At 38.9% G+C, this 27458-nt stretch overlaps 1 protein-coding gene and 1 long non-coding RNA gene across 2 annotated transcripts in view; one reads left to right on the top strand and one right to left on the bottom strand.

The window, feature by feature from the left end:
- The window catches only part of KAT6A (lysine acetyltransferase 6A), a 108759-nt gene that overhangs the window by 17939 nt on the left and 63362 nt on the right, over positions 1-27458 (top strand). The window lies entirely within an intron of this gene.
- LOC309651540 lies at positions 1654-23033 on the bottom strand. Its single transcript, XR_014258219.1, has 2 exons — positions 7913-23033; positions 1654-7653 (listed from the first exon to the last, which is right to left on the bottom strand). It is a non-coding gene; the product is annotated as an uncharacterized lncRNA (long non-coding RNA).

The following is a 27458-nucleotide window of genomic DNA, read 5'->3' on the forward strand; positions in this document are numbered from 1 at the left end:
AGTAGTTGTTTCCCTACACCCTTGGCAACACAGTTTTATCAAACCTTTTGATCTTTGTCAGTCTGATAAATGAATAATCATTATCCATTTTTGACTCTATTCTTTCGCTTTCATTGGAGTTAGCTCTTCCAACCTAGTTACCAGAGACAACCTCTGATCTGTATTTGTACTGTTAGACTGTCTTAAGCCTGATTCCTTGAAAATGTACAATTTTTAGGGTCATCGTAAATTTTTTTTAACTGCTGCTTTGTTGCTTTAAGAAGTATCTAGGTCTTTTTGCTGGACCTCCCTTGTAAGCAGCAGCTTATACTGATAGGTTTCTGTCACGTAGAGTCAGCTCCCCCCACACCCCCAAGTAGAAATCTTAGCCTGTCGCTTTTCTACTGATGGCAAGGAGCAGATGATTTAGTATGACCTTCTTTGTCAATCTTTTTAAGTGCTTGTATTTGAAAACTTACATAATTTTGAATAAATATTATATGCTTGATGTTACATTTAGGTCATAACAACATTTTAAGGAAAACTGTCTATTTTACAGAAGAAACAAGGCTCATAGAGGTCTAGTGATATGCGCACGGTTGTATAGTTTTAGTATACGTGCCAGAATGTAGAGGCTAGTGGAGTGGTCGAAAGAAAAAAGCACTGTGAATTCAGAGTTGAGATAAACTGAAACTCTGGTAAATCGGTGCAGTGGTTTAAAGTATCCCTGAATTATTACAACATTATTTCTGATTAGTTCAGGGTTTACATTTAAGAGTACATTATCTTGACCTCATCAATTACTTGTTGTTTGATCTTTAAATTACTTTACCCTCCATGAGCTTCAGTTCCTTTTCTGTAGAAGAGAAGTAACCACCCAATGCATGCAGCAACTGCCTACTAAGGATTGTTTTAAGCCTGAGCAGGTCATGGCTCCAGGGATTTTTTTTTGCCTTCACTTTCAAAAATAAACAGCAGGAAATAGTGCTGATTTTCCTCTCCTTTCTCCGGTAAAACACCAAACACAAAACCAAACAAATCAATTTGTTAACCCACAGAATCTTGCCATCATACTTTAAAGACTGAAGTTTTCATGAACACATGTCAATTTTAACAGGACATAGAAGCAGACATATAAATAGGTTAAAAAGCATTTTTCACATATCTGTAATCCATTTAAGTTAGGATGGATGTTCTCTGGTCATGTTCTTTTGGAATAGGCAAAATATTTGACAGTCCCTCATTTGGTCCTGTTTTTTAAGTAATAGTAGCTCTCTCTTCCCCGAGTAAAACCAACAACCCTCACCACCCCCTCCCCCCAGAGTACCCCCTTTGTTAAAGTTGTTAATATAAGTCTGTATTTTGTATCTTGAAGTTCAAGATTAGAGTAAGGATGAAGCCTTAGAGCTGTTGTTTCTCCCCATGCAAAGCAACCTGGCCCATATTGGAAATCAAACTAAGGACTTTAATATAATTAAGCACCATGTTTTATTTTTATAGCACTGCTTCTCAAATTTTCATCTGGGAGTCTTGTTAAAATGCAGTTTTACATCTTTGCTGAAGCCTGAGATTTTGCATTTCTAACAAGCTCCCAACAATTCCGCTGCTGCACAGAACACACTTTGAGCAGCAAGTTTCTGTAGGACTGAATCTCTCCTTTACTTTTTAAAAAAATTAATTAATTAATTAATTTTTGGCTGTGTTGGGTCTTCGTTGCTGCACGCAGGCTTTCTCTAGTTGCAGCGAGCGGGGGCTACTCTTCGTTGCGGCGCGCGGGCTTCTCATTGCGGTGGCTTCTCTTGTTGCGGAGCACGGGCTCTAGGCATGTGGGCTTCAGTAGTTGTGGCGCATGGGCTCAGTAGTTGTGGCTCACGGGCCCTGGAGCGCAGGCTCAATAGTTGCGGCGCACGGGCTTAGTTGCTCTGCGGCATGTGGGATCTTCCCGGACCAAGGCTCGAACCCATGTCCCCTGCATTGGCAGGCGGATTCTAAACCACTGCGCCACCAGGGAAACCCCTTTACTCTTGACTGATTATCTTAAATCATATGGTTATTTTCAGGTATTCATTTAGATTTCCACTGAATGTCTATGTCCCAGGCACTGTGCTAGGACTGGGATTATAATGGGGATGCTGGATAGGTACTCTGCGCTCAGTCAAGGGAAAGCCAAGGAAATCATAACAACCAAGTATATGAAATTGTGATAAGTCCAGGGAGGTCTGAAAATCTAAGTACAAAACTACTGTTTAAACAGGTTTATGAAGATAGTGAAGCTAGGTTGTCTGGTATATTGACATCTAAGTTCCCAGTAGGCATAAAGTGGAACTCTGATCAAAGTGTCAGTCTAAAACAGATGATGGCAAACTTTTTTGTAAAGGGCCAGATAGTACATATTTTAGGCTTTGTAGGCTCTGTAGCCTCTGACCTAACTACTCAGCTCTCAGCAAAGTAGCCACGGGCAATACGTAAATGAACACGTGTCTTCCCAAAAGACTTTACCTATGAAACAGATGGTGGGCTGGATTTGGTCTGAAGGCCATAGTTTGCCCACCCTGCTCTGGAACAGCGGTATATTACACTCAGTTGTAAGATGTGTTGAAAATAATTTAAAATAAAGTAATGATTTATTTAAAAAATTGAGGTGGTTACCTCTATAATAACATTACTGATTTGTTTGCATTCAAATATGCTATCTTGGAACATGAGTTGTTCATATACCTAGGGATACCCCTGAGACTATATCATGCGTGTGATTGTCATTTGTCATGTGTATCATCGGGAAAAGAAGGGTAAAGAATTATAGTTAGTACTCCTAAAGAGTAGAAGAAATACTTATTTCCTCCTTTTCTTATATGGGGAAAGAAGCTGTGACAGGTTAGAGGGGTTAGGGAATTTCAGTACAGCTATATAATGAAACGTTGCCGTAAGTTACTTTTTCTGGCCAGTATTGAAAAACATGTAATTTCTGGACCAGAAGAGGATGACATTCTTGGGCACTCAAATAAGTTATCATTTAGGGTGGTGAATAGAATTTGGGCTCTGGAGTTTGCTTTCTGGTTTCACCACTTAACTAGTTGTGTCATCTTGGGCAAAGAATTTAACCTCTTTGCCCCTCAGTTTCTTAATGGGATCATGATACAGAATACAGTTTTTGGAGATGATAAGAAACACTGTTTGACAGCACTGGTAAACAGTAGGCCCTCAGTAGGTGTTGCTTCCCCTCCCTTCTGACCTGTCTGAGGAAAATTAAGAAAAAACGTTCCTGTCATATAAGAATGTTAAAATTTTCTTGGAGGTAAAAAAGTAAAAGAGGAGCATGTTCAGAATAACATGCGAACAAGTGTAAGGCCTCTTAATAGAGAGGTAAGTGGGTAAGAAATTATCATTCAGTTGTGGAGCTAAAAGTCTTAGGAATTCTTTCACTTCAGATCCATATTTTTACAGATGAGAAGAGATTAAACGACTTCCCCTAAGCGTCTCTGTGTTGTTTTTGTAAATAGGTAGGGAAGGACACTCGAACGTTCACCCGTCAACTGCATGTTACTGGCTCTTGGTTAGGAATTTCTTTATGTTTAAGCTAAATTCATCTCGTTTCATTTTAAGCACCTAATAGCTTTCTTTGCTTATTTTGAAACCTTGGTAAGTGTTGACTCAAATAATTTTCTAACTTCAACAGAGATGAAGAGTAACTATAGTCCTGACTATAAATTAAATAATCTTGATTTGTTTAATGTTGCCACTAGGAACAATTTCTAAATGACATTTTTGTAGCTCTTTTAACTTGGATTTTTTTGCAGACCTAAGAATTTATAATACTGTGAGTCTTTTTGAATTGCATTAGTAGAAGGGAAAGGAGATATTGAATACTGACAAGCCAAAAAAAAATTATACATATATATAAAATAATTGCTGTTTAGCAGCTTTAGTCATGCTCCTATATCTGTCTCCTGTTGCCTTAACTCAGTTCTTTTCTATCTTGGTTTATTGCAGTTGTCTTTCAGCTGGCTTTCCTTCACTTTTTCAGTAAATGATACCTGATGATAAATGCTGCGGATTGAGCAGCGAACCGAATGGATAAAAATCCCTGCCCTCATGGGCTTATATTGTCTAGCAGACTCCAGTCTAGACTTTTGGAGCTCACATCTATACTGTCTGATTATTCTCTCTAAAATATCTTGTCTTCCCCTTGTTTAGAATCCTCAAGCCTGTTGGCTTTCTGTTAATGTCTGGATAAAATTCAGGCTCCTGAGCCTTTATGCAGCTTCATCTGTTGCCACACTCTTTTAACCTACTGTCTTTCGACATATTGCAGTTCCCTGTAGGCACCACATTCTCTAGCTAATAAGCCTCCTTGACCTACCCACTACCATTACTGATTTGGTGAGATGCCTTTCTTCCTGTATGGCCATAGCAGACATATTCTCATGGTATGTTAGGCATGCTCATTTTTCTCCCCGTATTGTGATAGTCTGTTTAGCTGCCTCTGCTACTGGAATTAAAGGCAGAGTTGCTTTTTATTCTTTATTTTTCAGTGTCTGTCAAGGGGCCTGGCTCATAGTTTGAAATTTTTATTGAACAGTGAATGAAATGCCTGTGAAATGAAACCTCTACTATCTCAGCGCTATCAAGATGACTAAAGAGTGTTGGGGGTTCATTCAGTAAACCTTTGAATTTGTGGAGTGCTTACTATGTGTCAGATAATAGATGAGTAGATAACCTGCTCTCAGATGAGTCAATTATAAGGCTGACAACTTCCTTTTATAACAGGCTATCTTTTTTATTATTATGCACACACATACACACACACACGTGCGTGCACACACATGTAAATAATAGTCTCTACTATCAAGTATCCAAACAGTGTTGATGTTATCTTTTTAGTAAAGCAGTGTTTTAAACTATTGAATAGAGACTGATGAAAATTTGAGGATCCACAAACCATTTTAGGGTCATATGAGGAAGGAATATGAGTCCTGGTTTGTCAGAAAACCTTCTGTGGACACCTTCTGGTAAGATTAAGAAAGTGTCAGCATCCAAACTTGGAGAATGGGTCAGTAGCTTGGAAGAAAATTCTGGAGACCACAGTGAAATAGTCTTTAAGAATTACTGTATCACTGACACCTGCATGGTTCAAAGAGTGATACTGTAAACAAACAAACAAACCACCAACAAAAAATGAGCACTGACAACTCTGAATAGAAGAGTGTTCCAAAAGAGATGAACTCTGAATTCAAAAAAAGGTTTAAGGATACTTAATTAATTTTGCTTTTACATTTTTCCTTCTTGATTGCACAAGATTAATAAAGATAAAAATATGTCTAAATAAGAGCACTTTCAATAAGTTTACATTAAAAATTTAATAAGAGTTTGGAAAAAACTGGGGAAATGGAAGTATAGAAGTATATAAAATGCCAATATTTTTTGCACCCCTCAGAGATCCAAAGTCATTTGCATAGTTTAGTAGCATACAAAATATATTTTAAACAACTGTGTTTGCTCATTAAATCATTGTATTTATTATCTTTAAAAATGTGAAGGCTTGTAAATGTTTTCTTCCTCCAAATAAGGATAAAGTTTTGACCTTAAATGACCTTTGTAGTAGAGCTGTCTACTTGCATATCTCATATTTCACCAATATCCCTCCTTTTTTAAATAGTAGATTAGTTATTTTCATTTTGCAGTTCTCTGTGACTCTTATTTTACACTTTGACTTTTGTGTTTTGTAACCATTAATCTCTCAATCTGTTGTTGTATATTTTTAGAGATGTTAAAAGTGTTTTGCATGCTCATGCTGGTGTTTTCAATTCAGGGATATGCATATGTAAATCTTCTGTTTTGAAAAGGATTGTAAATATACACACACAGTGTGTGTATATTTGTTATAAGGAAAAGGTTTAATTAATCTTTGACTGATGAGCCTTGATGTTAATTTTTATTGCTCACTTTTAATACTAATTTTAAAACAATAAGCAAAAGAGAGTTGTGTTTCCCAAATTGCTTCCTTGGTATACCAGTTCCTGAATTCGTGTTCGGAGAAAAGAGGAATCCCGGTCAACAGTAAGTTTAGGAACAGTGCATATTCATAGTTTACATAAGCATATTAAGAGCATTGTGGAATCTCCACCCCTACACCTTTTACACTTTGCTTAACTAAACCTATTTGGATAAGGGGAGACAACTCCCTCCTTTCCCACCTCTTAACTGCCCTTGAGACCTGTTTAGGAACCACGGCTATCATGCTTTTTCTGGGGCTCTAATATTCTTTCAGAACCTGGCCTTTTGATTGTTAATGGCAGTTGGAGTCTTTGCTCTTGCCTGCTTTTGCAGTAAAATATCTAGGGGAGTTACTTAAAGGGGGAAAAAGGAGCCAGCCTTTTTCGGTTGGAAAAACCTGTGGCTAGGGCATCTGTGTATGTCCACAAGCAAACTTCTTTGCTGTCTTTTAGTTCTTATATGAACATCAGACTTGTTGGCTGTTTGGATTATTGGAGCAGGAATAAACTGACGTTCAACTCAGTTTTTCATGGCACTGGAAGGGACAAAAAGATGTTTAAAACAAAATTGTGATTAAATCAATGCCTTTTTTTTCTTTTTTTAAAGAAAAACTTTCAAATGAAGAAAGATACCCTTGAACATAACTGTTTGGCTCAGGCTTTCTAATTACCTGTTTTTCTGTTGAGAAGATAGGATAATACATATTCCAGGAATTGAAATGTGTCTAGAAAACTTACAGGAAATTGTGAACTGGCATTGCAGGCTTTTTAGATTTACTAATCTGTAAGCGCCTTGAAGATAAAGTGTTCATCTTTATGTTGCTCACGGACAAATACTGTTTTATGCGCCACAGTAATTTGTGTCCTCATTTAAGGCAAGAAGGGCTTTGTGTTCAGTTATCAAGTGCCTCCTGTGTGTCTCGACATTGTTCATCACCTGGGATGGCCATTAAATGTGATTGTGATATCTGGAAAGTTGTTTGTGTAGTTGCCTCCTGATTCATCTGCCCTCCTTGCTTCCCAGCTCTGCTTTCCCCCAGCTCTGCTTTCCCCCAGCTCACAGGGGCTCAAGGGATCTGGCTGTAGATTGTAGTCCTGCTTACTGTAACACAGGCCTGTCAGCTTGAGTCAGGATTCTCTTCAGTACAGAAGGGACACAGGCATGGCCCTGACCTCAGTGGACAGATGATTTGTGGGTTTTGATGTCAGTGGTATATCAGGAGGTTTTGGTATGTCTTTGTGGATGACATTGGTGGAGCATCTCTAACTGTGACTTGACATTTTCTAGCCTACTCTATTCTCATTGCCTTAGTGTCTCCCCTCATGCAGTGGTTCAACCATTTGAAAGAGTCTCTTGAGGCTTTAGGCTGAGGAGTAGTTGAATAATTATGAACAGTGTTTCCTCAGCTAATTAAAGAGACCTGAACCTATAATCTAACCTAACCTAATGTAATCCTGAACCTGTAGCTAAAATTAATCATTGAATATACCAAAGTTTGTTATTCTGCTTCAGTTTCTGTCTCCCTTGTACGTGAAGTTGCTCATTCTAATTGAGTAACAGATCTCTGAATTTCTTTGTGTGTGTAGAGTTGGCCAAAAAGTTCGTTTGGTTTTAAGTAAAAATAAGACATTTTTCATTTTCACCAAGAACTTTATTGAAAAACGGATTCATACCACATGCCTAATTTCAAGGGATGAAGTTTAAGAAGTTGTTATATTTCTTTCTTTATATTAAGGGAAATACAGTAGTACATCTTAAAAAAGAAGAAAAAAGAAAAAGGACATAAAATCAAATTAAGAGTAACAGTGTTATATAGACTCTGCATTAATACCGCCCCCTCAAAAAAAGACAATTTAAGAGCTATTTCTTTTTCTGATTAAAAAAAAAAAAAGTATCTAAAAAAAAAAAAAAAAAAGAAAAACGGATTCATTAACCAAACGAACTTTTTGGCCAGCCCAGTATATATGCATGCTAATCTGCTGTCCTCCCTGCCTCACTTAATCCTTTTTTTTCTTACTTTGCTTCTCTTTTGTCTTCCTACCTATCCTTGTCTTATTGCTGTGATTTCTGCCCCACCCCAAAATAAAAACAGAAACAAAAACTGATCATGCTATGGATTGAAGGGCTATTTGTTGATTTAATTTTATATATTAAAAAAAAACAGACCCTGGTAGCTTGAGACTTCTCTGTGTGTGTGTTTTAAGAAAGAGCATAGCCTCTATATCTTAAGCCAAAAATGTGGCTGTTTTTGCTGGTATATTTGCCTTCAGTTGATTTTTCTATGAGATTTGGCCCTGGATAGCTATACCATGGGCACAGTGACTGTGAACGGCCTATAGTAGCTGATTACAGGGATTAAAAAGTTCTTACAGAAGTGCACTTGCTTTGTATTGTGTATGGGGCAGTTCGGTAGGAGTACTAACTATAGCAGAGAGACTGGTAGTGTGTCTGGCAGCTTTTTCTGACATGTCACCTGCAGTCCAGTAGCAAACCCTTCTGGCTCTGCCCTCAGCAGGGGTTGGTGATTTACGGCCCCAGCCAAATCTGGCCCCCACCTCTGTTTGTACAGCCTATGAGCTAAGAATGTTTTTAAAAACATTTTTAAATGGTTGAAAAGGTCCAAGGAAGAATAGTGTTTCATACGTGTGAAAAGTATATGTAATTCAAATTTCACGTCTTTATAAGAGTTTTATTAGAGCACAGCTACACTTGTTCGTGGCTTCTTCCACGCTTTACAACAGAGTTGAGTAGTTGCAGCTAATGTGGCCTGCAGAGGCTAAAATATTTACTTCCTGGCCCTTTACAGAAAGAGTCTGCCAAGCCCTGCTCTAGAGCACGGGTCCCCATCCCCCTCCCACCGGGCCGCACAGCAGGAGGTGAGTGGCGGGCCAGCAAGAGAAGCTTCATCTGCCGCTCCCCTTCTTTCCCCATCACTGGCATTACTGCCTGAACCAACCCTCCAACCGCCCCCGTGGTCCATGGAAAAATTGTCTTCCATGAAACTGGTCCCTGGTGCCAAAAGGTTGGGGACCACTGCTCTAGAGTACACAGCAAGACCATCCACTTCTCACTTCCTCCTCTGCTACTATCTGGGTCAAACTTTTTTTTTTCTAAGATTTTTTTTTTTGATGTGGACCATTTTTAAAGTCTATATTGAATTTTGTTACAGTATTGCTTATGTTTTATGCTTTGGTCTTTTGGCAGTGAGGCATGTGCGATCTCAGCTCCCCGACCAGGGATCAAACCTGCACACACACCCCTGCATTGGAAGGCGAAGTCCTAACCACTGGACTGCCAGGGAAGTCCCTGGGTCAAACTTTCTGACTAGACCATTGCTGTTGCTTCCTAATTATCTCCTTGCTTTTGTCCTTGTTCCCCTACATCTGCACGGCCAGAGGACTTTTTTTTTTTTAAGTAAACCAGATTTTGTGACTGCTTTGCTTAAAACCATTTAATAGTTTACTATCTTGCTCAGAGTAAGTGTGAAAAGTGTGTGAAGTTTCTCTGATTGTAATGGAAAAGCAAACATAGCAGTATGAAAACAGATGGACATGGCTGAGTTCCAATAAAACTTTATTTGCAGAAACAGGTGGTAAGTTAGATTTGCCCTGTGGGTTTTAGTGTTCTGACTTCTGCTCTAGATACTGTGAAATCCTCCCAAACCCTTTCCTTCCACATAACACACACTTCCTGGTTTTACTTACTGCTATTCTCCTCCCCTGCTGTCCACCAGCCACATGGACTTTCTTTTTGTCCCCAGGTACATCCCTGCCTAAGCACGTTTTGCATTTGCTGATCCCTCTACTTGGAACTCTCCCCGCCCAGTCAGTATGTATTGTGTACCTGCTATGTACCAGGTATTGCCCTCAACTCTTGGGATTTATCTGTGAGCAAAACCTGAAATCTGTCACCTTATGTAGCTCACATTGGGGGGTGTGTGTGTGTGTGTGTAGACAATAAAAATAATAGCAAATATAAAAAGTAAAGGATACAGTTTGTCGTAAGACACATGCAATGGGAAAAAATAGACCGTGCTAAGAGAGGCCTTGTGGATAAAGTGATGTATGCAAAGATCTCTGGGAGTGGCAGTGCGGGGAGGGGGGAGTGGTCTCCAAAATAAATATTTGCGTGGCTTGTGTACCTCACCTTCTTCCCTGACTGCCCTACAGAAAATTGCAGTCTCTCCACCACACTGGGGATTCATTAGTGCCATTTTTGTGTTGTTTTTGTATATAGTACTTACTGCCATTTGACATACTCTGTATTTTATTTTTGTTTGTCTCCTCCTACTAGAATTAGAATGTAAGCTCCAAAAGAGCTTTCTTTTTGATTCCTGCTTTTTCCTTTGTGTCTGGCACATAGTGGGTGTTCAGTAAGTATTTCTGAAATGAATCAGTCTAGGTGAACTGTTAATCCCTGGACTTATTCTTTACCAGTGGTATTTATAGCATGCTTATCACTGCATGTATTTACTGCTTTTTAGTAAGAAATAGGTTATTGGGTGATAAATTTGGAAGCAAAGGAGGAAGTTCAGCACCACTAAGTACTCTTCAAGATGATTTTGTTTCTTTTCAGATCAAATGGCTACATATGTATAGTGGAAAGATAGCCATTTAAAAAAAGTGATGTTGGATGGTGATGGAAGGGAGGGAAAAAAAACAAGACTGTGCTTAGTGATACATCTAGATAGGCAGTGACCTGAATGTCCTACTTCTAAATAGGAATGCCCATAAGGAAGTCTACGTAAATGTTCCTCCCCTTGTCCATCATTCTTCTCTTTCCTAATTCAAAATAGCCTCAAAACAATTGATTTAGAGCAGGGATCAGCAAACTAGACCCAGCCTGTGGGCCAAATCCTGTCCAAGACCTATTTTTATATGGCCCTTCAGCCAATTTTATATTTTTAAGGGTTATTTAAAAAAGAGAGACTATACTCTGGATGACACAGACTTTGCCTGGCCTGCAAAACCTAAAAACACTTACCTTCTGATCTTCTACAGAAACAGTTTGCCAACCTTTGACTTACAGGTAGGCACCTTCTTGGTTGCTTCCAGGGTAGAAAGATACTTCTCTATGGTGGTCTTCATAAATAATAGAACTTTAGAATTGGAACATGTACTCCATCTCACTTGTTTTAAAGGTTGTGTCGAGACCTAGAAAGCTACGTTAACTTTTTGGGGTAACACAGCTTTCTAGGTATGGATCCTGAGTCTCTAGCCCATTATTTTTTATGTACTTTTTTTCGTATCAGTAAGGAGTGGTATTCCCGCTTCTGTGATATCTTAGGCAAACTGTCTTCTTCTAAGCCTAATTTTTATCATCTGTAAAACTGAGAAATTGATACTATAGGCGTTCTGTAATAATTAAATGAAATAACGTTATAAGGTACTAGTGTATAGTTAAAAGTGCTCAACAGATCATGGCTATTATATTTTGTCACGTTGTAGTTAACAGATTTCTGGTGCCTAGAAGTCACACCCTCTCCCTCCCCCCACACATTTTTTGCGGGATAGGGCCAAGGAGGGAAGGTGTTTCTGTCATCTAGAGCTTTAATTCACACCTCCTTTGTGTATTGAAAAGTAGTTAGAGATCTAACTATTTCAGTAATATTGTATTTCATGAGTTTTGCGGGGCTTAATCAACTTTTAGAACACTGTTAAAAATGGGACATTTTGTTCCAAGTTGTAAACACTGATTTACAAACAGACTTTTTGAAGTTGAATTGCTGATTGAAGATTACTTTTCTAAAAAGTTTAGGCAGAAGGGATTTTGGGGGGAGCTGAAAGGAAAAGAATGAAGGAAGGGAGAGCAAGAAATAGAGCACCTGTGGGAATTGAGGACTATGGTTTTACAGGCCAGGCTTATTTCTAGTGTGTGGTGATAGAAATGCTGGGAGGCTGTAAAATGCTCAGAATGTCATTTATGCATGGATTAGTGCTGTTCCAGAGTTTACCTAGTCTGTGAGGGGTATATTATGAGATCAGAAGGCCATCACGTTGTTCACCTATCTCCTCTCCTATTATACCCTCTGTCTAGATGAAATAGGGTTAGTAAATTAATATCAAGGACAGTTTTGAAAGAAAGTCATAAAAGGACTAGCAACCTTGGTTAAGATAGGAGCAGGGAATCACATATTTGGTGTTTAAATGTTTATTGAATAAAAAAGTGATTTTACATGTGTGCCTGTGAACTTTCTTTTAAAGTAGTAAATGGCGGAGCTCTTGTAACCCCTTCCTTCTTCCCTCCCTCCCTCCCTCCCTTTATGTACAGTGATGTATTCTTTTTGGTGTATAGTTTTGACAAGTGCGTCGGGTTGTGTAACCACCACCACAATTAAGATACAGAAAAATTCCATCATCTTCTCCAAAAAACTTTCTCTGTGCTACCCTTTTGCAGTCAAACCCTGCTACCCTCTGACCAGACACGCTACTGAGCTGCTATTCTCCGTATAGTTTTGTATTTTCCAGACTATCGTATAAATGAAATCATAGCCTTTTGAGTCTGGTTTCTTTCATTTAACATAAAGCATTTGCGACTCATCCGTGTTGTTGTGTATGTCAGTATTTTGTTCCTTTTTATTGCTGAGTAGCATTCCATTGTATGGATGTACTGTAGTTTTTCTTTTCCTTTATTGAGGGGTGTTTGGGTTGGTTTCAGTTTTTAGCAGTTATGAATAAGGCTGTTATAAACGTTCATATTCAGGTTTTTGTGTGGACATAGATGGCTTGGTTTCCTGTGGCTACTGTAACACATTGCCAAACTGGGTGCCTTAAAGACCATGGAAGTTTATTCCTGCACAGTCCTGGAGGCCAGAGTCTGAAATGGTATTTCAAGGCCAAAATCAAGGTGTTGGCAGGAACACACTCACTCTACAGGCTGTTCCAGCTCCTGGTGCTCCTGACATTCCTGGGCTGATGGCCGCATCGCTTCAGGCTCTGCCTCCATCTTCACATCAGCGTCCGCCCTCTGTGTGTCCAGTCTTCCTCTGTCCCTCTCTTATAAGGGTAAATATGATGGCTCACATGGTAATCCGGGATAATTTCCAATATCAAGATCCTTAATTTAATCACATTTGCAGAGATCCTTTTCCAAATAAATGAACATTTACAGGTTCCTAGGTTTAAGACCTGATATCTTCCGGGACAGTCATTCAGCTTACTGTAGTAGGTTTTCATTTCACTTAGGTAAACACCTAGGAGGGGGACTGCGGGGTTGAATGGTAAAGGTATGTTTAACTTTATAACAAACTGCCAGGGTGTTTCCACAGTGGCTCTACTGTTTCGCAATTTTTTTTTTTTTTTTATCTGCATTGGATCTTTGTTGCTGCGCACGGGCTTTCTCTAGTTGCGGCGAGCAGGGGCTACTCTTCGTTGCCGTGCGCGGGCTTCTCATTGCGGTGGCTTCTGTTGTGGAGCACGGGCTCGGAGCGCGAGCTTCAGTAGTTGCAGCGCACGGGCTCAGTTGCTCCGCGGCACGTGGGATCTTCCTGGACCAGGGATCGAACCCGTGTCCCTAGCACTGGCAGGCGGATTATTAACCACTGTGCCTCCAGGGGAGTCCCTGTTTCACATTTTTACCAGCAATGTTTGAGTTTCATTTGCTCTGCATTCTCACTAGCACTTGGTATTGTCATTTAAAAAACTTATTCTAATAGGTTTATCATTGTGATTTAATTTGCATTTCCATAGTGATTAGTCATGTTGAGCATCTTTTCATGTGCTTATTTATTTATTTATATCTTCTTTGGTGAAGTGTTCATATATTTTACCATTTTAAAGATTGGGTTATTTTCTCAGTTGCGTTTGTTCCTTTTTTAACAACTCTGTTCTCCCCAAGTTAGTCCTGGGTCCCAGGGAATTAGGAAGCTGTTGGTGCTTTTGTAATCCTTGATGTTTCTTACATTTCCTTGCTTCAAACTTTCCTTTTTGAGTTTCTAAAGCTAAATAAATTAGATTTGAGTCCTTTTCTAGCTCCTAATAGATTTACTATGTAAAAGAAATGAAGCTAAATTACCATGTGGTGGGTGTGTTATTAGTCAGGTCTGGGGTTGTAAAGAGAGTGATTTATTAGTGCATATGAACAAACTGCAAGGAAAGATAGAGATGGAGCTGGCTTTAGGGACCACTGGTCCAAGGACTCGATGATTGTGAATTCTCTCTTCCCTACTCTGCTTCTCTCTTTGAATTGGTTACATTGTCCCCTATCTCAGACAGGTTTTCTCTCACTGGTCGCAGTTCTCTTAGGACTCAGATCCTTCCACCTTAGTGACCCTAGAGGGAAAAAAAGATCTTCTTTGCAGACTTTGTTCAGAAAACCCCTGGGGTTTTCAGCATGAAGGCACATGCAGGTCAGTAAAGCAGTCACTCTGACCTACTTGAACATCTTAACTCAAATTTAATGGGAATAAAATAAACTCTTGTTTTCTTCTGTTTCTTTTTTCCCCCATAGTTTTCTTTCTATCAGTAAATCCACCCCTTATCAAAGCCAGAGAATAAGGAGTCCTCCTTGATTTCCTGTAAGGAATAGCCCTCTTCTTCCATATGCAGACCATCTCCTTTGCTTGCTGCTCTGTAACCACACTGCTATTTCCCCAGTTTCTCCATGTGCCAAGCTCTTCTCTTCTTGAGACCTTTGACATGTTGTTTGTTCCTTCTGCATGCAGTGACTTACCCCTCTAGGGGTATAGCTTCTTCTCTACCATTAGACCTCTGCTTAAGTGTCACCACCTCAGAGAGCTTCTCTTTCTAAGGAGTGTAGCTCCTTCTTCATTCCCATCTCTTTCCAAACTCCTTATTTATTTGCTTCATAGTACTACTTATAACAGCTGAGAGTCATTTGATCCATCTCTTTGCTTGAATTTTGTCTTTTTACCACTAGACTCTAAATTGCTTGAATTTAGGACTATCTTGTTTACCTTTGTATCGCCAATTCTAGTGTAGTGAGGAGCATATGGTAGGATGTAAAGGTTTTTGAATGAATGAATCAGAATGCCTTTTTACAGTTGGCCCAACCTGGGTTTAGTGCCCGTTTAGGATGGGGGTTGGTGGATAGACAGAAACACAGTAGCCACCACAGTAGGCTCCACGTTAACCTATGATGAGATGCCACACTTCTTTTAGTTTTTTTTAAGAAAAATAATAGTGGTTAATTCTGGTATTAGTCATTGTATTTACTAGTATTATTATTTGAATAGAAATAATCTCTAAGAGTTATCTGCAGGCAGTGGTCTAAACTAAGTTTAAAATCTTGATTTAAAACAATAGCCAGTAGAGTCTGATTAGCACTTTTTTTCTGGTACTTAGTGTGGTGTGGCCATGTTATGGGCCAACGAGATGTTTTAAAGCATCAGTAATGACATTCACCTTCATGTTGCTCCATTGTGCTTACCCTAGAGGCTTCTGTTGAGCTGCTTGTATTGTCCCTTTCTGTCACTTTCCTTTTGACTGTCCATTTATTTGCTGCTCTCTTAACCAGTGCTGGGAAGTTCAAGACAGAGAAGGGTCTGGTCAAGAATGTTTGGACATGCACTAGAGCACAAAAAGTTTATAACCTGTCTGGGAATGACTGTTGAGTTAGTGAGGGTTAAGGTGATTATACAGTTTGTCATTCAAATGAGGTGGTTTCTGAGCTGAAAGGGAGTGCTGGGAAAACAGGTGTAAACCTGGACTGTCTCGCAAATCCCAGTGATGGGGAGGTGATAATCAGTTGTTGCAGGATAGGGTGTTCTGAGCCTGAGAGCTTTGAATGGGAAAGCAGCTTGCCTAAAAGTGTGTTAGAGGAACCCAGGCAGAGCTCTGGGCTTTCTTGAATCTTTTTGAGGACTGAATGTAAACAGCGAGCCAAGGGTTCTGTCCCATTTAGTAGATGTAATTGCCTTATGGATAAGGTTGAAATCCTAGAATCTGAACCAAATTCTCTTTTTGTTTCCCATAGGAAACTAGTATTGTGTTTTGCTGTAATACTCAGAGAATACATGGGTTGTCTGATCTGCAAGCGTCTGGCCCACTGTCAGTAGAAGATTACTGCGTGTCTTTTGCACTAGTGTGTGAAGGATTTTCCCTTCACAGCGTCTTGCCAGTTTGTCCTATTGATAGTTGTAGTGCACATTTGAGAGTAGGTTGGAAAGATGGGCTTTAAGAGTAGTTTTTAAGTCTTATTTATATGAAGCAAACTTGAACTCTTAAATTAGAGGGAGGGCAGAATTTTATAGCCAAGTACGTACCATAGAATTTTGTCTTCGCTTGTTAGATTCCAATCTGGGATTGTTAATAGGAGCATGGTAATTGAGATTAATAGCTATGACAGTATGTAGCATGATGGATTCTATAAAGGTAAACTTATCACTCAAGAATTGGGTTTATCGTCTTAAATTAGGTAAAGGTGTGCTTTTTCTTTAATAAGATTTTTGTGCTTTTGACAAAGGATGCTAATATCGAATGTTTTGTGGGAAAACAGAAAAAAACATTAAAAGTTTTGTGAGGAACGTAAAATACATACACACACAAAGTTGACTTAGGGCCACCTCATATGTAACTTTTTCAATGAAGACACTTTTGTTATGCTTTTTCTTATAGCTTTTTAAAAAAAAACTCCCTTGTTAAGTTATAGGTACCTAGATAGAGTAAATAGTACTGTATATGGTTTTTCAGTGAGAATCACAGTTACTATGAAGTTTCTTCAGCATTAAAAATAGTATTTACAATTTTATTCCTATATAAAGTAGTGGCAATGCCTTTTTATGTTTTAATTCAGAGTACTTAATGGTTTCCATTTTATTTCATTTAATCAAGTCAGACAGAGCTAGTTACTGTTATCTCCATTTTATGGGGGATGAAAGAGAACCAGTATAGGTAGCTAGCTATATTTTCAGCAGCCGACTAAACTAAACCGTCAGAGCATTATATTAAAGGTGAAGGATGACACATGATGTGAAGCACTTGGTATTAAAAAGTGGTCTTGCACAGGGTGCTGTGCATGTAGTCATACACTGGTGAGTTTGTCAAAAATTGTTTTTCAGGGTAAAATATTGCTGTGTAGACATTGCTGTATTTACTTTTTATAATTGCTTTATGCATCAACTTCAAAACTTTATCAGTTTTAAAATGTGATTTCCCTCTATATGGATTTTCTAGAATGGCACCCATACAGATGCCATTAGCCACATGTAGCTATTTCAATTTAAATTAATTAAAGTTAAAAAAATTAATGTAGCCACATTTCAGGTACTCACTAGCCCACCCGTGGCTAGTGGTTGCCATATTGGATAGCACAGATCTAGAACACTTTCATCATCACAGAAAGTTCAGTTAAGAACAGTATTAAAGAAAGTATCATGGGAGGACAGGGTTTGCTTTTGTTTATTAAGCTTTAGGGTTTTTTGGAGTTAAAAATGTGAACTTTGAATTATTTATCCTAATGAGATGAGCTTTGTGATTTACTATCTGTGGATCAAGCTTGTCATGTTCACACTCGCCCTAATCTTTTTTTAGTCTCTCTGGCTCTGTATAAATTAGTCATACTAGGCTGAGGGTATTTTGGGCTAAGTAATAAAAAATTTACAAATATGTTTTATGTTGTGAATGTTTAGTATCTTTTAAGCCTTAACGCTTAATATCTTTTTCCTTATCAATAGAGGTAATGAGAGAATGGCTACATGGAATTTGAATTAATTGGTTGGGGTTATGAAGTTAACAGTTTGAATCCCGATGAACCTCCTGGTCCCAGCAGAACTCTTTGCTCTATTTTGAAATTATCTCAGCCTCAGCTTTCCTTCAGCCTCTAAAACCCTTACTTAACGTCAGGACTCTCAGCTCAGTGCCTCGCTGAACCGTCTCACACTTTCGTCACTCCTCTGGACCACTCACTGTCTTACATTATTTGCTAATTCATTTATGATTACCCAATACGATTACCCTTAACTAGATTGTGAGCTCCTTGAAAGTAGGAAACCCTATTTTGTATTTAACCTGTAATTTTAGAAATTAAGAACTGAAAGAGGCTTTAGAGATAATCGTGTCAAATATTTTCATTTTACAAATGAAGAACATGACAGGCTAAGTTGCCCATTATTGGAGAACTAGGACTAGAGAACTTGGATAGCTTCCTGTCAAGCTGTCTCCATAATTAGCTGATTTTAAAATTTAAACTGAAGCAAGTCCTAAGCACAACTGTTGGTTGAATCTATTTTGTGTATAAACTATGTCAGTGTACAACAGAGTTATTTATAACTACTGATTTCAACACACGATATTTCCTGTTTGTTTCTATGACACATTCTTAGGGGCAGATTGTATTCTATTTTTGGAGATACAGCATTTGATCTTGAAAAGGCATTTTTGGTTTTAGACTGAAATAGATTGGTTTCTCAGGTTAAATAAATACTCAGGGTTTTTATTTTCATATTGCGTTTGGTAGTAGTGACTCATGTAATATGTCATGGGGTTGGAGTATCCATTTATTGAAACTAATAGTGTTGAGTTTCTATGAGCTATGAATTCTGATCTCTACTTTCATATTCCAGTTCCAGTTTCAGTTTCAATATTATTGTGCACACACACATGCATGCCGGCACATACACACACTCACAGGAATACTAAGAACAGCAAACTTCCCTACATATAGACAAGACTTTCTAGGGTATCTGAACTGTTCCTTGAAATTCATTTTTATTCTCTGTAGTCACTGGCAAACTGTGCATTAGGTATGTATAAGGTAATTGTTATTAGACAGGATACTATTGCTTCTCAGAAGTATTACTGGTTTATTTCTGTGGTAGCATATGCTTGTAGTGGGCACGGACCAGACCAGCTGAGGCTTTTTTGCGGACTGCGTTGTTTCCCCACAGGGTCAGAATACCTCCCCTCCTCCTTCCTTCTTCCAAGAACTGACATCAGTTTCAGAAGGGAGTCATTGCTTGTGAATCAAGACTTTAAGTATAGGCTTTCTTCTTTCCACAGGCAGCTCTGTCCTCTGCAGTTGCTCTTGGGTGGAGTGCGCGTGTGTGTGCGTGCGCGCGTGCGTGTGCACGGTGTGTTTGCTTGCAGCATTTGGATCTGTGCAGCGGCGGCACACTGGCTTTCTACACATCCTTTGTAGAGTGACAGCATGTGTGGAGGGGCTGGCAGCCTGTGAAACAGTTTTTTTTGTCTTCCTCCTCCTCTCAACCTCACTCCCTCCCTAGATCTGGTGACATTACAGAGATAAATGTGCTGGCTAGGAAAACAGCGGAAGGAATTGACTGTTTGCCAAAAATGTGCAGCATGAAGCCAAGCTGGCTGCTCAGGCTTGCTTCCCTGATCTCTTACTGTGTGTGCAGTCTGTGAGCCCAGGGCTTTCCTTGTGGAGCATTACGTCACTGTGTTCTCCACCCTCAGGACACTGCCTTTTCTTTTGACAAGCTACTGTCCTCAGGCTTCAAACTTGTTAAACACTTAAGGCTTTATTTACACTGTTATGGAGGTAATATTGAAGATGAAATATATTAGTGTCTGAAAGAGTTTATTTTTTTTTAACATCTTTATTGGAGTATAATTGCTTTACAATTGTGTGTTAGTTTCTGCTGTATAACAAAGTGAATCAGCTATATGTATACATATATCCCCATATCCCCTCCCTCTTGTGTCTCCCTTCCACCCTCCCTATCCCACCCCTCTAGGTGGTCACAAAGCACTGAGCTGATCTCCCTGTGCTATGCGGCTGCTTCTCACTAGCTATCTATTTTACATTTGGTAGTGTACCTATGTCCATACCACTCTCTCACTTCGTCCCAGCTTACCCTTTCCCCTCCCCGTGTCCTTAAGTCCATTCTCTACGTCTGCGTCTTTATTCCTGTTCTGCTCCTAGGTTCTTCAGAACCTTTTTTTTTTTTTTTTTTAGATTCCATATATATGTGTTAGCATACGGTATTTGTTTTTCTGTTTCTGACTAACTTCACTCTGTATGACAGACTCTAGGTCCATCCACCTCACTACAAATAACTCAATTTCGTTTCTTTTTATGGCTGAGTAATATTCCATTGTATATATGTGCCACATCGTCTTTATCCATTCATCTTTCGATGGACACTTAGGTTGCTTCCATGTCCTGGCTATTGTAAATAGAGCTGCAGTGAACATTGTGGTACATGACTCTTCTTGAATTATGGTTGAAAGAGAGATTTTAATTCGATGTAATATCCACTTGGGCATGTGTGGGCATGCGCTCATGTGTTCTGGACAACCTTAGGGTGGTGTAGAGAAGTAAGGTCCTGGTAACTACCTGCAATTATTACATCGCTTTAAAAAAATCTATTCTTCAGGAAGAGGGATATCGTCTCAAATGACTTGGAAGACAGTTTAGAGACATACTGATTTTTAACTGTTGATCTTCATTGTAGATAGACATTTCTAGGACAAGTGATTTCATTTACTTACTGTGTTGAATTAAAGAAGATAATATGAGATCTGGAAGTTTGGGGTTCTTATTTTCAAGACTGCTAATGAAATTGAGAATCTAGACTGTGTAAAATGTGTCAGTGATTTTAGAGAAAAAAATTAGCTTTTTGTTCTTTTCCATAGTTTGGTGAGACTGTTTAAATCCATGTCTAAAGAAAATGGTTTTAGCTATTAATTAAAGATTTATATAGTCCTTTAAAAAAATAAGATGAGGTTCTACTTTTTATCATTTTAGGAAAGCATTATTTTAAATAGGTTCATTTGGGTGCCTTTAACCATAGTATTTTCATTGTATTTGTTCCTTATCATGTGTTACCCTGTATTGTAATGTATTTTTAATGTGTATGTTCTGTTTTTACAACTAGATTGTGAGACCCAGAAGCAGGGAACTAGTTTTGTTACACCTTGTTTCTCCAGCATTGAATTTGGTGTTCTTATGCATAATAGATGGTATGGACAGTAGTATGTAGAGGTAACATTGAAGATGAGAATTGCGTGAGGTGATTTTACTAGCTGACTGTCTAAGTCAGCTAAGGCTTCCGTTGCAGAATACCGTAGACTGGGTGGCTTAAAAAATAGAAATTTCTTTTCTCACAGTTCTGGAGGCTGAAGTCTGAGATCAAGGTGCCAGCAGGGTTGGTTTCTCCTGAGGCCTCTCTCCCTGGCTTGCAGATGACCACCTTCTTGCTGTGTCTCACATGGCCTTTCCTCTGGGCACACCCCCCTGGTGCCTCTTCCTGCTCTTACAACACACCAGACCTCTAGGATTAGGGACCCACTCTTGTAACCTCACTTAACTTTACCTCCTTAAGAGTCCTATCTCCAGATACAGGTGTCCCATTGAGGGTTAGAGTTTAACATACGAATCCTGGAGGGATACAGTTCAGTCCAGAACACTGGCCTGAAGATAGATATGCCAAGTTATTAAGGTTTGAGATAACATACTTTGCTGTACACCTGTAACTAACACATCATTGTTAGTCAACTATACTCCAATATAAAATAAAAACTAAAAAAAAAAGGTATGAGATAACATACCAGTCAAGATGTAGTCAGGAAAACAGAAACCTTGAGAGAATGCAGGATAGGGCATTGATAAAGCAGATGTTGGAGAGCTGAAAAGCACAGTGGGAACACTGAAGATGGTAACTTCCATAAGCAGCTACCACTCCTAGGGCTGGGACAACAGAAGGAGGAGATTTGGATTATTAGAACCTAGAAGTGTGGAGGAGGGGCCCCATGGAGCTGGGGTTCAGACCTATGAGGAGGGCCCACTGCCTGGTTGCATTTAAAAGCTTGGAGAGGGCTTCCCTGGAGGCGCAGTGGTTAAGAATCCGCCTGCCAATGCAGGAGACACGGGTTCGAGCCCTGGTCCGGGAAGATCCGCCATGCTTCGGAGCAGCTAAGCCTATGCTCCACAACTACTGAGCCTGTGCTCTAGAGCCCACGAGCCACAACTACTGAAACCCGCGCACCTAGTCCCCTGCAACAAGAGAAGCCACCACAATGAGAAGCCCGCGCACCACAACAAAGAGTAGCCCCCGCTCGCCCCAACTAGAGAAAGCCCGCGCAGAGCAACGAAGACCCAACACAGCCAAAAATAAATAAATACAATAAATTTATAAAAAATAAAAGCTTGGAGAGGTGCCCCACAGAGTTGGGGTGTGGACCTCCCAAGAGGATGGAGGATACATTGTCCTGCTGCTGATGAGACTGATTCTGAGAGAGCTGGAAGAAGCTGAAGACGGCAGATGACTGTTGCTGCTGGGAAAGGACCAGTGCTAGGATGGCATTGGCAGGAACAGGAGACAGACCAGAAGGAGCAAGCCCACTCTTTTATCTTTACCTTCTGGTCTCCCTCTAGCACCCCGACTGGTGGAGCCTAATGGGAAGGCAGCTGAGCAAGGAGAAACGAAGTGTGCATTCTGAGCCCAGCATCATAAAGCAGCCTAAGGGCGAGATTGGAATTGAGAGACAACAGCTTTCTAGCTGGCACAGGTACTACTGGTGGGAGTCAGCCTCTCTCAGATTCAGTTGGCAGCGTGTATCCGAAATCTTAGAAACGTGCACCCCTTTGACCCAGCAATTCCAGTTCAAGAAATATATCCTAGGGAAGTAATCCCAAAAGTGAGCAAAGATGTATGTACAAGGATGTTTGATTACGGTATTGGATATAATAAAATATTAGAAGCATTAAATGTTCATCTATATGGGATTGGTTAAATTATCTTAAAACAGGTAATGAATGTTATATAGCCATTAAAAAGATGATGTTGATTTAGATTTATTGTGGGAATAAATTTAACAAAAAGCAGATTATACGTCATATGTAATATGAGCCTATTTATGTCTTTTGTTTAAAAAAAAAAAACTGTATATATAGGGAAAGCTGAGAACAATGTACATTAAAAGAGGCAGCACAGTGCCAGGTTGAAGAGTGTGGGCCCTGAAGCCAGTCTGCCTGGGGTTTGTATAATATCTGGGCTCTGCCCCTTTTTATGACCGAGGATACGTTAATCCTTCTAGGGATCTGTTTTCTCATCTGGGAAGTGGTGATAATAGTACCTACCCCATAGGGTGGTTGTTAGGTCTAAAAGTGTTAATACCTGTAAAGTATATATGACAGTGTTTCGGCCACACCAGGTGGTTTGTGGGATCTTAGTTCCCCGACCAGGGATTGAACGCAGGCCCACGGCAGTGAAAGCGCCGTGTCTTAACCACTGTACTGCCAGGGAATTCCCAAAGATTGATTTCTTATTGCTGCGAATAATGCTCCTCTTTGAAGAATGCAGGAGAGGATGACTGGTCAGCTTTAGTTTTAAGTATGTAAGTTTAAATCCTGCCACACCATATTATTAGTGAGTGGTATCACTGTTTACCAATAATGGAAACTCAACCTTTCCCATCTGTAAGGTATTTCTTTCTTTTAAAAAATTATTTTATCTTTAGGTTGTTTACTTGAGTGACTGAGTTGAAGCTGTTGACTAGAGTTAATACTCTAATTACTAGATTCAGACTATCTACCTGACTGAATAACTTTAATTACTTTACTAGTCATGTATAGCCTTTGACAATGTTTTTTATCTTTGGTAAAATTAGTATATAATGTTTTTTGAAGATCCCTTCCAATTCCAAACACCGTGATTCTGGTAGTAGCAGAACACTACCTGTTCTGTCAGGTATGTGTCAGTTATTATTTTTGGTAGGACTTGAGGAAATGATGCTTTTTGCCAGTTTGTTTAAGTGCTACTTGTTTTAGACCTTAGTTTGGCCAGAATAAATGCCTATAATTGCAGTCTCTTAAAAATGTAAGGGAACACAAAAGTCTTGTTGAACATCTTGCTTCGTGTAAACCATCGTTTTTGTATATTTTTAGCACAGAAAATATTCTTTTGCTAATACTCTTATACTCAGGTACCACTTAAGTTTTTTTTTTTTTAAAGTGGTAAATGTGTGTGTGCAGAAAGACTTAAAAACTTAATGCAGTCTTGCAAATAAATACCATATATAGAAAATCTATAGGTCCATGGAAAATTTTAATCACCATGCCTTTTTGGGGGTGTCAAAACAAAACAAACATTTGCCCTGACTTAAAAAGTGGTGGTCATTTAACAAAGGTAAACTTTGAAGGATAGATACAGTTTTGAAAAGGAATATAAGAAGTCAGAGTTTTTAGGTGCTTCTTATGTTTGAGTTACACACCCAATAACTTTATCTCATTTAATCTTCGTGATAACTTGAAAGGTAGGTATGTTGTACCGTTTTACACCAAAATGTTAAGTAACTTGGCCAAAGTGATGCCGTAGTAGGAGCCCAGTCTGTCCCTAAGCTCTACTGAGTTGATTCTTAGAGGCAGGGATACAAAGGACTTTGAGGGATGGGGTAAAATAACCTGGAGAAAGAGCATTAAGTATGATCTTTGAAGACAAGTGAGTAATTGGAAGTAGAGGAAGATAGTGTGAGGAAGGTAGTTTGGTGTATGGTGGAGGGAATGGAATACCAGCGAGCAGGAGTTGGTATGTGGGGATGTGTTGTGTAAGTTTTGAGCCAGGCAAGTAACTGGATAAAAAAAAAGTATTTTAGGGGGATTAATCTGGTAGTAGTGTGCAGAAAGAAAGAGTAGAGAGAGTCAGTCCGTGTAGAAGATTGTATATGGTGTTATGACTGTGAATTAGGGGAGAGCCATAGGTATAGAAAAGAAACTGAAATAAGAAGGAAAGGCCCACAAAGGAAAGGAGAGGCAGTAATAACTTAGCAGTATCATATTTGGATGAATGAGGAAATTGGTACATAGTGATGTATCTGACAAACTGAAAGTGGAGCTTTCAAATAACTGATGAATATGTGAAAGAAAGACAACTCTTTACAGTTTCTTAGCATAGAATTTAAATCCAGCAAATATGCATATTATCATTTTTGATGTCACCTCTGATTAACAAGTAGAAAATTGTTATAGTATCTTGACAGATGATTGCTTTCTCATCTAAGTGTACAGTAATCTGTATACATAGTAAAAGTGTAAATTGAAATTGATCGTTACTGATCTAATTATATCATTGACGTATTTTCTTTCACCAATGATCTTGTTATTGTATCTAATTGTGGAAGTTATTGAATGAACTCATCATAATAAAAGAACTCAATTTAGTACCCCTATTAAAGCTTTGTAATGGCTAATGGGTTATGTTGGAACTGATTAAAATTATGCAAGGTTACCTTATTGTAGACTGTAAATAATAGAAAATGGACTCTTTTCCAGGCCATTCATGTTGTTTTATTATTATATATCTTTTACAACTGTATGCTTTTGAGGAAAAGATTATCCTAAAAGAATGTTTAATAAGCAGCCACCGAGTATTTAATAGCGTATGTGGTGCTGAAGAATTTAAAGAGATTAAATCCTACCCAAGTTGTGTCTCCCCTGAAGGTTATTGATTCTTGGAGGAAGGGCTTTGAGGAAGTAGCTAATAAACCTATTTGGAGCTAAGCATGATTTTGTTGTATTTTAATTTCAGCAAGTGCTTAGTACATACTGTGTACAGGCACTTGAGATGAATTAAGAGGTCTAGGGTGATTTCTGCTTACCTAGGGTTGTCTTTCTGGAAAAGATGAAAGCAGATTGGATTCTAAGCTGTTGGAAAGGATTTGGAAGGAGCATGAGTTCACCCAAGGCCGTTGGTAGTGAAGGAATGAAGAACTGGGTGAAACCGAGAGGAGGACTTGCCTGACTGGAAGAGGGACAGTGTATGTTAGAATGCCCAGCTTTTTCAACAGAGTATAAACGCCTTCCAAGAACGCATTCGTTTCCTAAAGTGAACTGTTATGGGCCAGTTTGCTTCCCTTCTAATATTGGAAAAAACGAATCGTGCAAACATCCTCTCAAAAGGCTTGCTTTTGAATTTTTGTGTGTGTGTAAGTGGTTAATGTGAAAAGTGAAACCAGTTTAATTGGTTTCTAATTGTTTTGTGTGGATTTTGTTTTGTATTTACTGACATTTATAAGTGCTTTAAAAATGTGAGTCCTGATTCTTTTTTTGTCTTCTCACATTTTTATGTTACATTACAATGCTTACCAAACAGTAGTATTTACCAGACTTCTTATGCTTTGGATAGTATTTTGAAAAGGTAGCAATATTTGCTTTCCGTGTGCTCTCAGTCACTGAGCAACATTTTGGTTTCCTTCACTATACCATACCTAAGAATAGTTCAGTTGTCGTCTTTTCTAAGCTAAGACTTACCTCCTCTTTATCCTTTGGGTACTTACTATATATAATAGAGCCATTCTTTTATCTTTATTATATGTAACAGTACTTCAGCAGTAGATATTATCAACTAATAAATGATATCTCTGCTGAAAATTATTTAAATTTCAAGTTGTGTGAAATAAATATCCACTGAAGAAAGTTAATTTGCAGTTAAATTTACTTTACTTGATTATAATTGTAGTAGAAGAAACAAGATAAACAAATAGATCTGAACCACTAGAAGAATTCAAAGAGGTAGGTGAGGCCTGTAGTTTGAGGAAAAGTTAAATGTAAGGAAGAGAAGTTCAGTGGGTAGATTTGAGAGGAGCTTATGGTGGTTCAGAAACTGGCTGGATCACACAGTGGTCAGAAAGAGGTTTCAGCTTGAGACTGGTGCTTGATTGATAGACTTTTATTCTTAGACTTGTTTTGCAAGAAAATTGTTAAGGCATAAGGGTGAGCTATTTTTATGTAATTGGATTAAAAGGTAACCAACTTCGGTGTAGGTACAGTGAGAATAAAATGCCTAATGGTTAAATTTAATAACCATAATTTGTTATTAGTAATTAAAAATGTTTTCATTTTGGGGAGAGTTAAAACTATATTTCTGAGTCTTAAGTACTGCACTCAAAGTTAACATAATAAGGGGTTCCACAGGAACAGTTAAAAGATACAGGTTTTCAAGATAAGGACAAATTATAGTAGTTGCTTCTCACCTTTATCAATTTTGACCTTATTACTTCAATCATCTGACTTGTGAGAATATGAAAAATCATAGCACTTAATTTTTTTGTTCATCTTTTTATTGTAAAATTTACATAAAATTTATTTTAAACATTTTTTAGTGTACAATTCAGTGACATTGAGTATATTAACAGTGTTTTATTTTTAAAAATATTTGTTTATTTATTTATTTATGGCTGCACTGGGTCTTTGTTGCTGCGCATGGGCTTTCTTTAGTTGCAGCGAGCAGGGGCTGCTCTTTGTTGCGGCGCGTGGGCTTCTCATTGCGGTGGCTTCTCTTGTTGTGGAGCACGGGCTCTAGGCGCGTGGGCTTCAGTAGTTGTGGCATGCGGGCTCAGTAGTTGTGGTGCACGGGCTTAGTTGCTCTGCGGCATGCGGGATCTTCCCGGACCAGGGATTGAACCCGTGTCCCCTGCATTGGCAGGTGGATTCTTAACCACTGCGCACCCAGGGAATTCCCTTCACAGTGTTTTAAAGCCATCACCACTATCCATTTCCAGAACTTTTTCATCGTCTTAAGTCTGTACTCATTAAACAGTGACTCCCCATTCTCCCCTTCTTCCCAG

This window comes from Balaenoptera physalus, assembly GCF_965194825.1.
Source record: "Balaenoptera physalus genome assembly, chromosome: 21".
Taxonomy (NCBI): Eukaryota; Metazoa; Chordata; class Mammalia; order Artiodactyla; family Balaenopteridae; genus Balaenoptera; species Balaenoptera physalus.